Below are 13,392 nucleotides of genomic sequence, written 5' to 3'. Positions count from 1 at the left end.
AACCAGCAAAAATTCTGGTTCTCACAGACCTGTTAGCTTTTCTTAAAAAACCCCTCTAACTCTGCGCTCATTACCTGTTTTGATTGCACCTGTTTAAACTTGTTACTTATATAAAAGACACATGCCCATACACTCAAATCAATCACACTCCAGTCTCTCCACCATGGCCAAGACCAAAGAGCTGTCTAATTACACCATGGACAAAATTGTAGACCTGCACAAGCCTGGGATGGGATACAGGATAATAGGCAAGCTGCTTGGTGAGAAGGCAACAACTGTTGGCATAATTACTAGAAAATAGAAGAAACACAAGATAACTTTCAATCTTCGTAGGCCTGGGGCTCCATCCAAAATCTCGACATGTGGAGTAAGGATGAATCTGAGAAAGGTCAGGAATCAGTCCAGAACTATACGGAGGATCTGGTCAGTGATGTTAAGAGAGCTGGGACAAAAGTCTCAAACATTACCTTTAGTTACACACTATGCTGTCGTGGATTAAAATCCTGCAGGGCACACAAGGTCCCCTTGCTCATGCCATCACATGTCCAGGCCCATTTAAAGTTCATCAATGACCATCTGGATGATCTAGAGGAGGCATGGGAGAAGATCATGAGGTCAGATGAGACGAAAATAGATTTTTTTGGCAGCAACTCCACTCTCCATGTTTGGAGGAAGAAGAAAGAGGAGTACAACCCAACTGTGAAGCTTGGTGGGAGAAGCATCAAACTTTGATGGTGCTTTCTGCAAAGGTGACAGGACAACTGCACTATATAGAAGAGAGGATAAATGGTTTTATGAATCATGACATTTTGGCCAACAACCTCCTTCCCAAATCGCATGGCCAGGGTAACTAAGGACTGGCTACATAAAAAGCATTTCAAGGTCCTGAAGTGGCCTAGTTAGTCTCCAATACTTAACTCAATAGAAAATTTTTAGAGGGAGCTGAATATCAATGTTGCCCAGCGACAGCCCCAAAAACTGAGAGATCTGGAGAACATCTGTATGGAAGATTCTTGGTTAAGAACTACAGGAAACATCTGTCCTCTGTAATTGAAAACAAAGGTTTCTACTACATATTATGTTTTGTTTTACTATTGAATCAAATACTTATATCATGCAATAATACAAATTATGTAAAAATCATACAATGTGATTTTCTGGATTTTTTTAGATTCTGTCTCACATTTAATGTGCACCTATGTTAAAAATTACACCCCTCTCCATTCCCATGTAGATGGGAAAATTTGCAAAATCTTCAGTGTATCAAATACTTCTTTTTCGCACTGTATTCCATCAATGCTTAACATGCAGCATTCCTGTAACATGACATATTGCATCCTACTTTTGAAGCAGAGTCCAAAGCATGAGGTTCCCTCATCTTTCTTCTGGAGTCAAACTAACTTCATATGGTCTGGTAAACCTCCCCATATCAGGAGAGCTATAGTATATTGTTCTAAGACTTCATTGAGGATAGCTATGCCAGATTTCAGGTATCATTACATAGTCTACCACTTTTCTAGAAACTTTTACTGGTATAAGAATGGTGTGAAGCTTGGGTTGGAAGAGGGCAAAGCTTTAAATATATTCTCTTACTGCAACTCTAAGGCTGAACTAGTCTCTGCTGTTGATGAGCGAGCGTGGTCGTCACTACTCGCTACTCGCTCAATCATCAGTGTGCTTGTGATTAGTGATGTGCGAATTTGTTCGGAAAATGATCACCAAACATAAATTCGGCACAAATATGGCACATTCGGATTTGTGATCGTAAACACAAGCAAAATTTCATAAAATCGGAAAATATTGGTAACATTTGGTAAAAATGGGGGAAAATATTTATGTTGCCACAAAAGTATTTTTAGCACATTAGCAATGATATGGTGGTGTATAATTAGCGTTTTGGCACATGTTTGATAAGGGGAGGGGGGTTGCAGAGTTCAGAGGCACGATATTCTTGTAAACAGTCATTTTTTTTGTTTCCTAACTCTATGTGTGCACAATGTAGCTAGCCAAACAGGGTGCAGGAAACACCCACAATGTCCTGACACAGCAGTTTGTGTCACTGGCTGCTGAAATCACGTGTCTCTTTCCATATAAATAGCGGACATCTTGTTTTAGCGCCATATTGACACTATAACAGTGCAGAGAGGCAGCTCAGGATGTTGGCACTGTTAGCAACAAGATTTTAGCTAGTTAGCTAGGCAGTTGTATATCAGTCATATAGTGTGGCTAGCTACTGTCCAGTGTGGCTGTTAAATTTACCTTCCATCATTTTTTTTTGGCCACAGACAAAGCCAGCGGGCCAGATGTCCTACAAGTGTGTTGTGCACTGCTTCTATTTTGCTCCATGCACGAGTATAGCATTCTAAATAATATTTTTTCAGTAGTTAAATGTGAAACAGCCTGCTGTATCCCACCTTGTCACTTTGTGCTGTGGTGATACGAAACTGTCTGCAGACCTAAAGCATATTAATAAAAATCATAATTTTTCAGTTGCAAAAAGTTAGACAATCTACCATGTCACACTTTATCATTTTGTTCGGTTGAAATTAAGCTGTAGAGGCCTGATCCAGAGGCCACCAAAAAAAACCTCTGTTCCTAGTGTCATACAGTAGGAGACCTGACTTTAAAATAGTTTGCAGCATCTAGTCTGTTATAGAGGCATGATTCAGAGGCCACAAAAAATTATTTTGTTCCTAGTGTCATAAAATAGGGGACCTGACTTTCAAATAGTTTGCAGCATTTAGTGTGTTATAGAGGCTTGATGCAGAGGCCACAAAAAAATCTTCTGTTCCTAGTGTCATACAGAAGGGGACCTGACTTTCAAATAGTTTGTAGCATCTAGTGTGTTATAGAGGCATGATACAGAGGCCACAAATTCTTCTGTTCCTAGTGTCACACATGGGACCTGACTTTCTAATACTTTGTAGCACCTAGTGTGTTATAGAGGCATGGTACAGAGGCCCCAAAAAATCTTCTATTACTAGGGACATACAGTAGGGGACGTGCCTTTCAAATTGTTTGTCAAATTTGACTGTATATGAGTTGGTGACTCTAGGTTCAGCACCTGTTCACACTTAGTCTATGTTTGGATGTGATGGTCGGTTGTTTGAAATTTCAAATTGTTTGTAGCATATCTTCTTTGTCATAGAGGCCTCATCCATACCTCAAACAATTATTTTTACTCTGACAAACACTATTCAGCTGTTTGCAGAGGTGGTGCAAAGTTTAAAATTTAATTTTCTGTTGCTAATACTGTGCTTGTACCATGCTATCTGAGCAACATGACTGGGAAAAAGTGAGGCCGTGGTGGAAAGCGAATCAGGCTTGGTGTTCAAGATGTATGTGGGTAGGTGGAAATTTTTGTGAATGCTCTAGTGAACCAACGCCACATCCTATGCAAAGACAAATGACAACTTCTGTTACTGGATGGGCTACGCAATTACCTTTCTTTGGCAGACGCACAGTGGTATGCCTTGTCGATGATGCCGAAAGAGAGCATGTGCTCGAGTGGATAGCAAGCGCAGCTTCATGTGGCCTCTCCTCCTCTTTCTCCACCTCAATATCGCACTCAATACAGTCCACAGAGGTGGCACCCAAATTTCCCTTGCTCCCCCACACATCTCCACTCTCCAACCATCCTAGTGATTGTATGGAACAACAGACGGGTGAGTCTGAAGAGCTGTTCACACATTCTATGTCATTTTCATCAGAAGTGTACTCAAAAGCTTCACAGAGTCAAGAGGAGGAAATCTGCACTAATGCCCAAAATGTTTTTAGCTTGGATCCAGGGCAGTAAGAAGTACTGTCCCAACAGCATACTCACCCTCATCATCAGACGTTACCCCCTGAGGGGAGGTGGTCCTGATGAAACTCAGATATCTGAGGCTCACACGGACTGTACTGTGCTGGCAGGGCAGGAAGAGGAGGAGGGTAATTCAAAGGCAAGGAATGTGATAACAAGGATTATAATGATGATGACGTGTTAGATCCCAGTTGGCATGAGCATAGAGGCACACAGCTGAGTAAGTCATCTGAGGAGGGAGATGAGAAGGTTAACTTGCACAGTATGTCGCAGACATGTAGTGATGCAGCCATGACAAGCAATGCATCCTCAGCCACAACTGTGCCTTTAACCAGCAGTGTCCATGGGTCTGCAGCTCGCAGGGGTGGCAAGGATTACCTAGCCTGGGCCTTATTTGACACTGCAAAGGATGAGCCAACTCAAAAAATCTGCCAACTTTGCAAAAAAAACTGAGTTGAAGTAAAAAGTGCAATAATTTGACTACTACATGTATGAACCTTCACGTGCACAGCCTTCAACATGCTTTACTGTGGGAATCCCACTGCGCAAAGCATCTGCTGCTTCTTCACCCTCCTCTGTTACCATGCCAACTATTGAGATGCAGGTCTTCAATCGCAGAACCTCGGGTTCTTTACCCACTCCAGTCATGCTGACTGAGAGCCGCTATAACAGAAGCGGACATGCCTGCTGTTTTTGACCAATCTCAGAGAATGAACACACCATAAGTTTCTCAATCCACCGTAACATGTCCATCAGCCCTCTCTCACAGTCCAGCAGTTTGTCCGGTTCACCGTACTCCATCCTCTCTCAGCACTGCAGCCAGCCCACGGTTCCACAGTTGTGATCACGTAGAAGATTGTTTCCTCCTATGCATGACAAAGTTAAGAGGTTGAACTCCACCATCTCCAATCTGTTGGCCACAGAAATGCTGCCTTTTCTGCCTGGAAGATGGGTCTGAAAGCGCATGGCCATCGCAGATCCCCCCTACCAATTACCCAGTGCCATTACTTTTCTGCACTACACCAGCATGTCACAAACAACATCACCCATTCCTTGACAAAATCTCTGCCTGCCATAGTGCATTTCACCACAGACACTTGGATGAGTAAGCATGGCCAAGAGTGTTACATCTTGCTGACTGGGCACTGGATGACTCTGGTGGCTGTGGGGGCAGGCACTGCTTTACAAGTCTTGTAATTCCCAAGGCTTGCAGGACAAACCTGTACATTTAACACTTCCTCCACTGCTTCTGCCTCCTCCTCTCTCTCCTCTATGGCCTTCACCTGTGCCCTCAACCTGTGCCTTAAAGAGGCACATGTTCCAACAGTGCAGAGCGAATCACCACCACCTCTGTACTGCTCAGACAGTGCTCACCCTAATTAGGCAGCATTAAGATTGATATGTCTTGGAGATAGCAGTCATAAAGCTGAAGAGTTGTGGACAGCTCTCCAGGCTGTGTTTGATCAATGGTTGTCTCAGCTGAACCTGCATCCAGTGAAGGTCATGTCCAATAACGTTGTGAACCTGGTGGTGGCCCTACAGCGAGGCTAGCTCACACATATGCCTTGCATGGCTCACATCCTCTACTTGGTGGTACAGCATTTTTTCTGCCAATATCCTGGCCTGGGCGAGCTGCTCTAGAAAGCATATAAGCTGTGTGCTCATTTCCGCAATTCGAACCATTCAGGTCATCGACTTCAATAAAGAGGTCTTTGTTAATTCCATTTAACAGGTTAATATGAGATGTGCTGACATGGTGGAATTCCACTTTGCACATGTTGCAGGGACTGTGGCAGCAGCAACAAGCCCTGACGTAGTATATCATGTTGTACAGCCTGGGTCAATGTAGTACAAATGAGGGGCATATCACGTTTACAGAGTGGGCACAGATTAAGGACCTCTGCACCCTTCTGCACAGTTTTGAAATGGCTACTAAGATGGTTAGCGCTGACAACACCGTCATGAGCATCACTATTCCAGTCATCTACATGCTGGAGCAGACTTTGAATAGCCTTCAGGAGGAGATGGTGGTCCCAGAAGAAGAGGAGGAAGCAGAGGTGGATGTGAAAGTGATAACATTGTCTCGCAGTTCAAGACTGTTGTCACACAGGTGGGTGCCAAGGGTGGGTGGATTACTGTGATCAAGAAGGGCTGGTGATAACAGACAAACTTATCAAAGGTGCAAGATTGGAGGAACAAATTGAGGAGAAAGAGGAGATGGGCGAGCAACTGTCAGATGAAGAGGATAATCCTCCCCTCTCTGTTGTTCTTGGTTGGCGGGAGGGGACAGGGGAAACGAGGCTCATTGTTACCCAGCCACCAACACAGCATGGACTTGGAACTCATGGTAGATCTTGACATCTGAATGCCTTCTTGCTGCACTATCTTCAACATGATCCCCGAATAGTTATGTTTACTAATACTCATGACTACTGGGTTGCCACTCTGTTAGATCCTGTCATGTCGGACGCTGTTCAGACCAGGTCGTTCGACAGACAGCGGTAATTCCGCTTTTGACCACTATGTGCTCATTGGCGTCGGCTAGATTTTATCTAGCTGTTCCGGGGTTAATTTACCTGATCCTTGGATTGGAAGCTGAGCCATGCCCATTGCCTTTAAATAGTTCTCCTGATCATTGGGCATCGCCGATTATAGCTTCTCTCTTGTGTGTTGTTATCTCGGTCTGGAGTGGAGAGCTGGTTGTTGGAGATTCGTTGCCGGTGGTGTATTTTCCTTTGTCTTATTTACTCCTTCATATATTTGTATTTATTTTTGCCCTGCACATTTATAGTGTATTCCTGAGTGACTGTGGCGTGGTGTATATTTTCCTTTATCCTTGTCTGTGCTTACTGTGGGTATTGGTGTATAACCTCTTCACTGGGTGGTGGGCAGAGGTTTCAGCCTAGGGTTGAAACAGGAGACAGGGTGAGGTTCGAGGCCTGGACATGCACACCATCAGTGTAAACTTCAGGTAGAGGGTCAGTCAGGATTTCCCTAGTCTGAGGGAAATTGCAGGGGCCCGGGTTATTAGCTCTCGCTCACCTAGTCTCCCCGTGACAGATCCACATTATAAAACCAAATTTTGCCAGATGCTTCCCACCCTTGAAAGGGACCCACGAATGCTGGGCTATCGAAACACGCTTTTACACAACCTTAAGAGAGCTTTTCCCATAGACAGCAGTGAAGGACATGGTTCGCATCGCAGCTCTAGACTTCCAACCTCTGGCACGTCAATTTGTCAATGCAGCAGCAGCAGTGGTTTAAGTGGAAGAAGCAATTTCTGTCAGACCTTTGACACTTTTTTAGACCAGCTCGTGCACCAGAACAACAGAGTCCAAGTCTTACACGTAGTGAATGAACAGAGAGAATGGTGCAGGAGTATCTAGAACTGAATATAAATACCATCAGGGAGGGTTTAGTCCCATTCACATTTTGGTCTTCCAATATGGATGAGTGGCCTGAGCTCGCCTCACTTGGCTTGGAGTTTTATTGTGCCCGGCACCCAGTGTTTTCTCCGAACGTGTCTTCAGCGCAGCTGGTGGTGTCCTGATGGATAAGCAGAGCCAGCTGTCAACTGAAAGTGTAGATTGCCTAACTTTCATCAAGATGAACAAGTCATGGATCGCCAAGGACTTTTGCACCTCAATCGCAGACTGTACAGACTAGTTGATATTGCATTTTTTAGTGTGATGCATTAATGTAATGTAAATGCACTCTGTGATATCTTTAGTGTGGCTTCTTTGCCTGTTGTGGCTGCTGCTGCTGCTGACATTAACACAAATTTGTGGAAACGTGAACAATTATGGTTGGTTCACTTCTGCTGGGTTAGCTGTAGTGGAAGACGTGTCGGACCCAAGTATACTATTTCTATTCTTGTGACAGTTATTTCACTTCGATGGTGTCATGCCCTCAGTTTTTTAAATGTGAAAACTCCAGGTTGGGTGTCCATCTGCTGGATAGGGTGCAGCCCATAATCTGTCGGTTCCTATTATACTATTTCTACTGTGGTGGTATTGATGCCACTTCTGTGGTGTAAGGCCTTCATTTGTTTAAATGTGAAAACTCCTGGTTGGGTGTCCAGCTGCTGGATTGGTGTAGTGGAAGACCTGTCTGTCCCTATTATACTATTTCTACTGTGATGAAATTGATGCCACTTTTGTGGTGTTTGCCAGTAATTTTTGGAATTGTGAACACTCCTGGTTGAATTTCCATCTGCTGGATTGGGGGTAGTGGAAGATCGATCGGTCCCTATTATACTATTTCTACTGTGGTGAAATTGATGTCACTTTTGTGGTGTCTGCCAGTAATTTTTGTAAATGTGAACACTCCTGGTTGGGTCTCCTTCATGTGTGTTGCCTGTAGCAGTAGGCCTCCGAGACTGTCAAGCCTCCACTTCCTTAGACTCAACTACCCATGTTATTATCCTTAAATTTTTCTGACAATGGTAGTCTACAAAACTGATATTTGTGCCACCTGAATGTGGCTCAACATGAAAGCAGGTAGAGGTGTTGCATGTGGTATCAGGGATCCCAGCAAAGCAGGCCTACACCAATCCCTCACCCACCTTGCCTTACTGTGACGTTCAATTGAAAGCTATAAATGCTGTCCCAGTCCCGGATACCACATGCCTGGCTTATTGCAGCAGTGCCATGATAAAATTTCTACTGTGGATAAATTGCCACCACAAGAAAATATCTTTTCATGGCTGACTGAAATCCCTTCTATATTATATAATAGTACCGCTCTTATATGCAATTTGTGTAGGGTGAGGTGTGGCAGTAGGTATAGCATATGACAAGCATCTAGTCAGAGATTATTCCTTTGTAAATTTTAAGCCTTGCAGTTGCTTTTTTCCATGCACTCATTGACCAATTAGCTTTTTTTTTGTTAATTAATACTGCTGTTAGCTATGTATAGTGTAGGGATAGGTGCTAGGTACTATCTGCTGGAGGTTAGTGTTCAATCTAGTCACATAAATCTCTACCACAGTCCATAACTTGATTGCTGTTTTCTATACACTCATTGACAGATTCATGTTTTTTTACAATGATATGTACTCAGAAATTCATCAAAGCAGGCAAAATTAACTGATTTAATGAGTTAATTTGCAGTTTCTCTGTAGCATCTGTATGTAAGAGATAGTGGTGGGATACTTTACGATACTGGAGCTGGAATTACTAGTTCTGAATTCTCTAGTGCTTTGTTTCCATCTCTTTCTGGGTGCTTCTTGAAGTATGTTTGGGGTCATTGTCCTGCTGAAAGACCCATGACCTAGGTTGCCAACCCAGCTTTCTTACCCCGAGCACTACATTGCAACACAAAATTCTTTGGGTATCTTCACATTTTATGATGCTTTGCACACAGTCAAGGCACCCAGGGCTAGAGGCAGCAAAACAACCCCAAAATAGCTTTCAACCTCCACCATATTTGACTGTAAGTTCAGTCTTCTTTTATTTGTAGGCCTCATTCTATTCACAGTAAACAGTAGGATGATGCGTGTTACCAAAAAACCTCTATCTTGGCCTCATCTGTTAACAAGACCCTTGCTGGCATTCTAAAAACTGTGAGGCCCACCTGCTGGCCCCCTATAAATTGTGAGAGCCAGCCTTCTAGCCTCCAAGTTTCAAACTTTCTAGTATTAATATGAAAAAGAAAATTTGCTCAGATGGATAAAATATATTACAGTCTCCTGGTACTATAAAAATGCTTAGTGAGGGCTGGCTGCTGGCCCTCTGACAATAGTGAGGGCCACCAGCTTGCCCTCTAACAACAGTGAGGGCCGATTGATGGTCCTCTAACAACAGTAAAGGCTGCCTAATGGCCCTTTACAAATAATGATGGGCGCCTGATGGTCCTGATAAAAAAATGTACCTTTCAGAGTCCCTCCGTCATAAATTAGACAGGATGTGTCTGATCATGTCTCAAACACCATATGGCCAGATAAGGTATTAAAATGCAAAAATGTAATTAAATTTTCTTCACCATTGAAAGCATTGCAAATGTGCAAAAAAGCAGCAAAAACACTGCTTGAGAACATAGCCCAAGTTGTGGAGGAGCATGTTTTTTTCTTATTTACTTCGCCTTATAAGCAAGTCACAAATCTGGAAAGAATGTCTCTTAGCATTTTTTTCATTAAAATCCACTTTAACTTTGGTTTTGTATGCTTTATTGTCAGTTCGTAAAAGCGGTGTTATATTCTGACAACATTGTTCCGAGCAGCAACCTGGGATTCAGAGATGCTTCCAGGGGTCTTCCTCATGCTGTTCCAATGCCATATCAGTGCTGTATCCATCGATTTCAGCAATTTTTAGACCCTCTCCAGACCTTTGTCGGGGTGGTGGGTGTTGGCGCCGGCAAAATGCTCCAGTTCCCCATTGACTTATATTATACTTGTTACTTGGGTCGAGCACTCGAGCATTATGATTTGCTCAGCTAGAGTAATGAGTACCCGAGCATTTTAGTACTCGCTATTCACTAGTATCTGGTTAAATTACTCAAAGCACATTCCAAAATCAGGGTTACCCTTGCTTGTTGTACCAATTCCACAGCACGTTCATGTATCATACAGCAATTCTCTTCCATGTTTTTAATCTAAGTTTTTCCCCAACAAACAGGCTCTCCATGCATGTGTTGTGACAGTGAAACAGCCATGACACATGCAGCTGTGGAGCCAGACAACTGAACAGCAGGAGTGATCCATGTAGCCGGGTTCCCTCTGCAGCTTATTCGGTAGGCATTATACTGTAGCTTGCTGAATAAGGAGGGAGCCATACAAATGCGCTCATCTCTAGTCATTACATCACAAATGTAAGAACTGCAAGGGATTTCTGAGACCTGGTCATGTTCAGAAGTATCAATGGCAAGTGAATTGACCAGAGCTAAGACAGCTGAAAGTAGTGACCCTGAAAACCGTATGGTAGGCAGCTGTCACATAGTTGACCTATTCACTCTAGCCTGGGACTTACGGCCAAAACCCTGGCCTCAGGAATCACTGGCTTTTGCATGTCCATGAAATCAGTTGGGAGATGCAGGTCCTGATGGGAACAGAGGTGGCTTTCAGGACCAGACGATGAACAATGCGCAGTGGAGTGGCCAAACAGGTGACCAGGATGATACTTTTTTTTTTGCTTTTTAAACTTTTGACACCCGTTTACAGATCAGCAAAATAGCAGCCAGCAAAGAGACTTTGCAAAAAATCTGTATTCTCAAACATGCTGATTTTTCATATATTTTAGAATTCAACTTCACTCAAATAAACTTGCATATCTCTGCTAATCAGTGCTTGCGGTTTATCGCAATTTTGAGGACTTACCACAAGTTCCCAATGAGATTGGGATCTTGTGACTTTCATTGTAGCTCCAGCATTGTAATCCTCATATGATAATACAGAAAGTACTGAAATTGCTGAGTATAGATTTTATTTTAACCCATTCACCCCCTTGGTTTTTCCCATTTTTGAGTTTCCGTTTCCCATTTTTTCCATTATTATGGCCATGACTTTTTTTCGCTACGCCGTTTACCAATTGGATTAATATCTTATATCTTTATATCTTGAATGCAGCAATACCAAATATGTGTACTTTTAAAGTTTTTTTTTAATTGATTTATTTTAAATGGGGCGAATAGGAGATGATTTGAACTTTTATATATTTTTATTTTTTTTTATATGTTTAAAAGCACTTTTTGTCTTACTTTTTACTTGCTTCAATAGTCTCCATGGATGACTAGAAGGTGCAATCATCCGATGACTTGTGCTACACTGAGCAGAGCTTCAGCCAAATTTTCAGTTAACATCATAGCTGACATCTGGCTCTCACTGCCAGAAATGGTGACCGCACCGCTCCTGGCAGCATAGCTCTCTAAATACTGCAATCGATATAGATTGAAGCATTTAGAAGGCAGGGAAAGGCAGGGAAACGGAGGTGGCTCCTCTCCCCTCCAATCTGTGCCCCGAGATTTCATCACGAGGGCCCGATCGTTGCCACCAGACGAGCAAGCTTGTTACACCATATTCAGAGAGTGGAGTCTGTCTTTATAGATGTGCATAAAAGCACGGTCGACCACAATTTTTTTGCACTTCTGAAAAGAAGGACAACATTGAACAGAGGCCAGACGGAATCCAAAGTAACTCTGGTGCCTCATTATAGTGAATGGATCCCTCAGAGTTTTATATGAATCACATCACTCAGAGATTTAGATGGCATCTCCAAAGTAAGTGCTCAGCGTGGAGTGCAGGATAAATGTGATGCAAAATGGTTTGTAAAATGTTCTCAACAAAAGCTTGAAATCAATCCACAAAAAAGCAAGTCTCCACTCAGGTCCATCATCTGTTAATGGAAATATGGTAGGCTTCCATATTACAGGAAGAACAAAGGTTCTGAAAAAGGTAAATGGCTCCTCCTCACCCTCCAAAAGAAATCTAACTAATTCTTTCTTCCCAAATGCAAATGTTTCTCTTCGACCTAAGGCAAAGTGTGCCTAAGCCACATTTAGCATCCACGTTTGGCATTTTTGTAGCATTTGCCATCTTCACCCATTTTCCCATGTGAAAATGTAAAATCTGGGGCTAAAACCACATTTTCATGGTAAAAATATAATTATTTTTTTCTTCACTGCCAATGGGATAAAATTCTTTGACAAATGTGGGTTGTCAATATGATCAATGCACCCCTAGATGAATTCATTGAGAGGTGTAATTTGGAAAATTAAGTCACATATTGGGGGGGGCTCTGCTGTTCTGGCATTTCAGGTGCTCTGCCATTGGGTCATGGCATCTGGAGACCATAACAGTAAGACATGCATTATAATATGGTACTCCTTCCCTTCTGAACTTTGCAATGTGCCTGAAGAGTAGTTTTGACCATATATAGGGTATCAGTATACACTATGTTCCAAATTATTATGCAAATGACATTTTTCTCGGATTTTCCTAAATGGTCAGTGCAAATGACAGTCAGTCCATCACCCGTTAGAGTATACATCGAATTTTATTGAAGAAACCTCCCAATGATAACAGTATAATCTCCAAAATGAATAAAAACTCAAAATTGTTGTGAAATTGGATTTTGGGCTCCCCCGGTGGCCACTGGTGGAATTGAACTGGTGTGCATCATCCTCTCTGTTCACCTGTTTCCATCAGGATGTGGGAGTCGCTATTTAGCCTTGCTCCTCTGTCACTTCCATGCCGGTCAACATTGTAATCAGAAGCCTTTCTGTGCATGTTCCTGCTGCTAGACAACTCCCAGCTAAGTTGGACTTTAGTCCTTGTTTGTTTTTGCATTTTGTTCCAGTTCACAGCTGTAGTTTCGTTTCTGTGTCTGGAAAGCTCTTGTGATCTGAAATTGCCACTCTGATGTTATGAGTTAATACTAGAGTCTTAAAGTAATTTCAGGATGGTGTTTTGATAGGGTTTTCAGCTGACCATGAAAGTGCCCTTTCTGTCTTCCTGCTATCTAGTAAGCGGACCTCAATTTTGCTAAACCTATTTTCATACTACGTTTGTCATTTCATCTAAAATCACCGCCAATATTTGTGGGGGCCTCTGTCTGCCTTTCGGGGAAATTTCTCTAGAGGTGAGCCAGGACTATATT

The sequence above is a fragment of the Ranitomeya variabilis genome, chromosome 3 (genome assembly GCF_051348905.1).
Source record: "Ranitomeya variabilis isolate aRanVar5 chromosome 3, aRanVar5.hap1, whole genome shotgun sequence".
NCBI lineage: Eukaryota > Metazoa > Chordata > Amphibia > Anura > Dendrobatidae > Ranitomeya > Ranitomeya variabilis.
Note: the sequence above shows the minus strand (reverse complement) of the source record.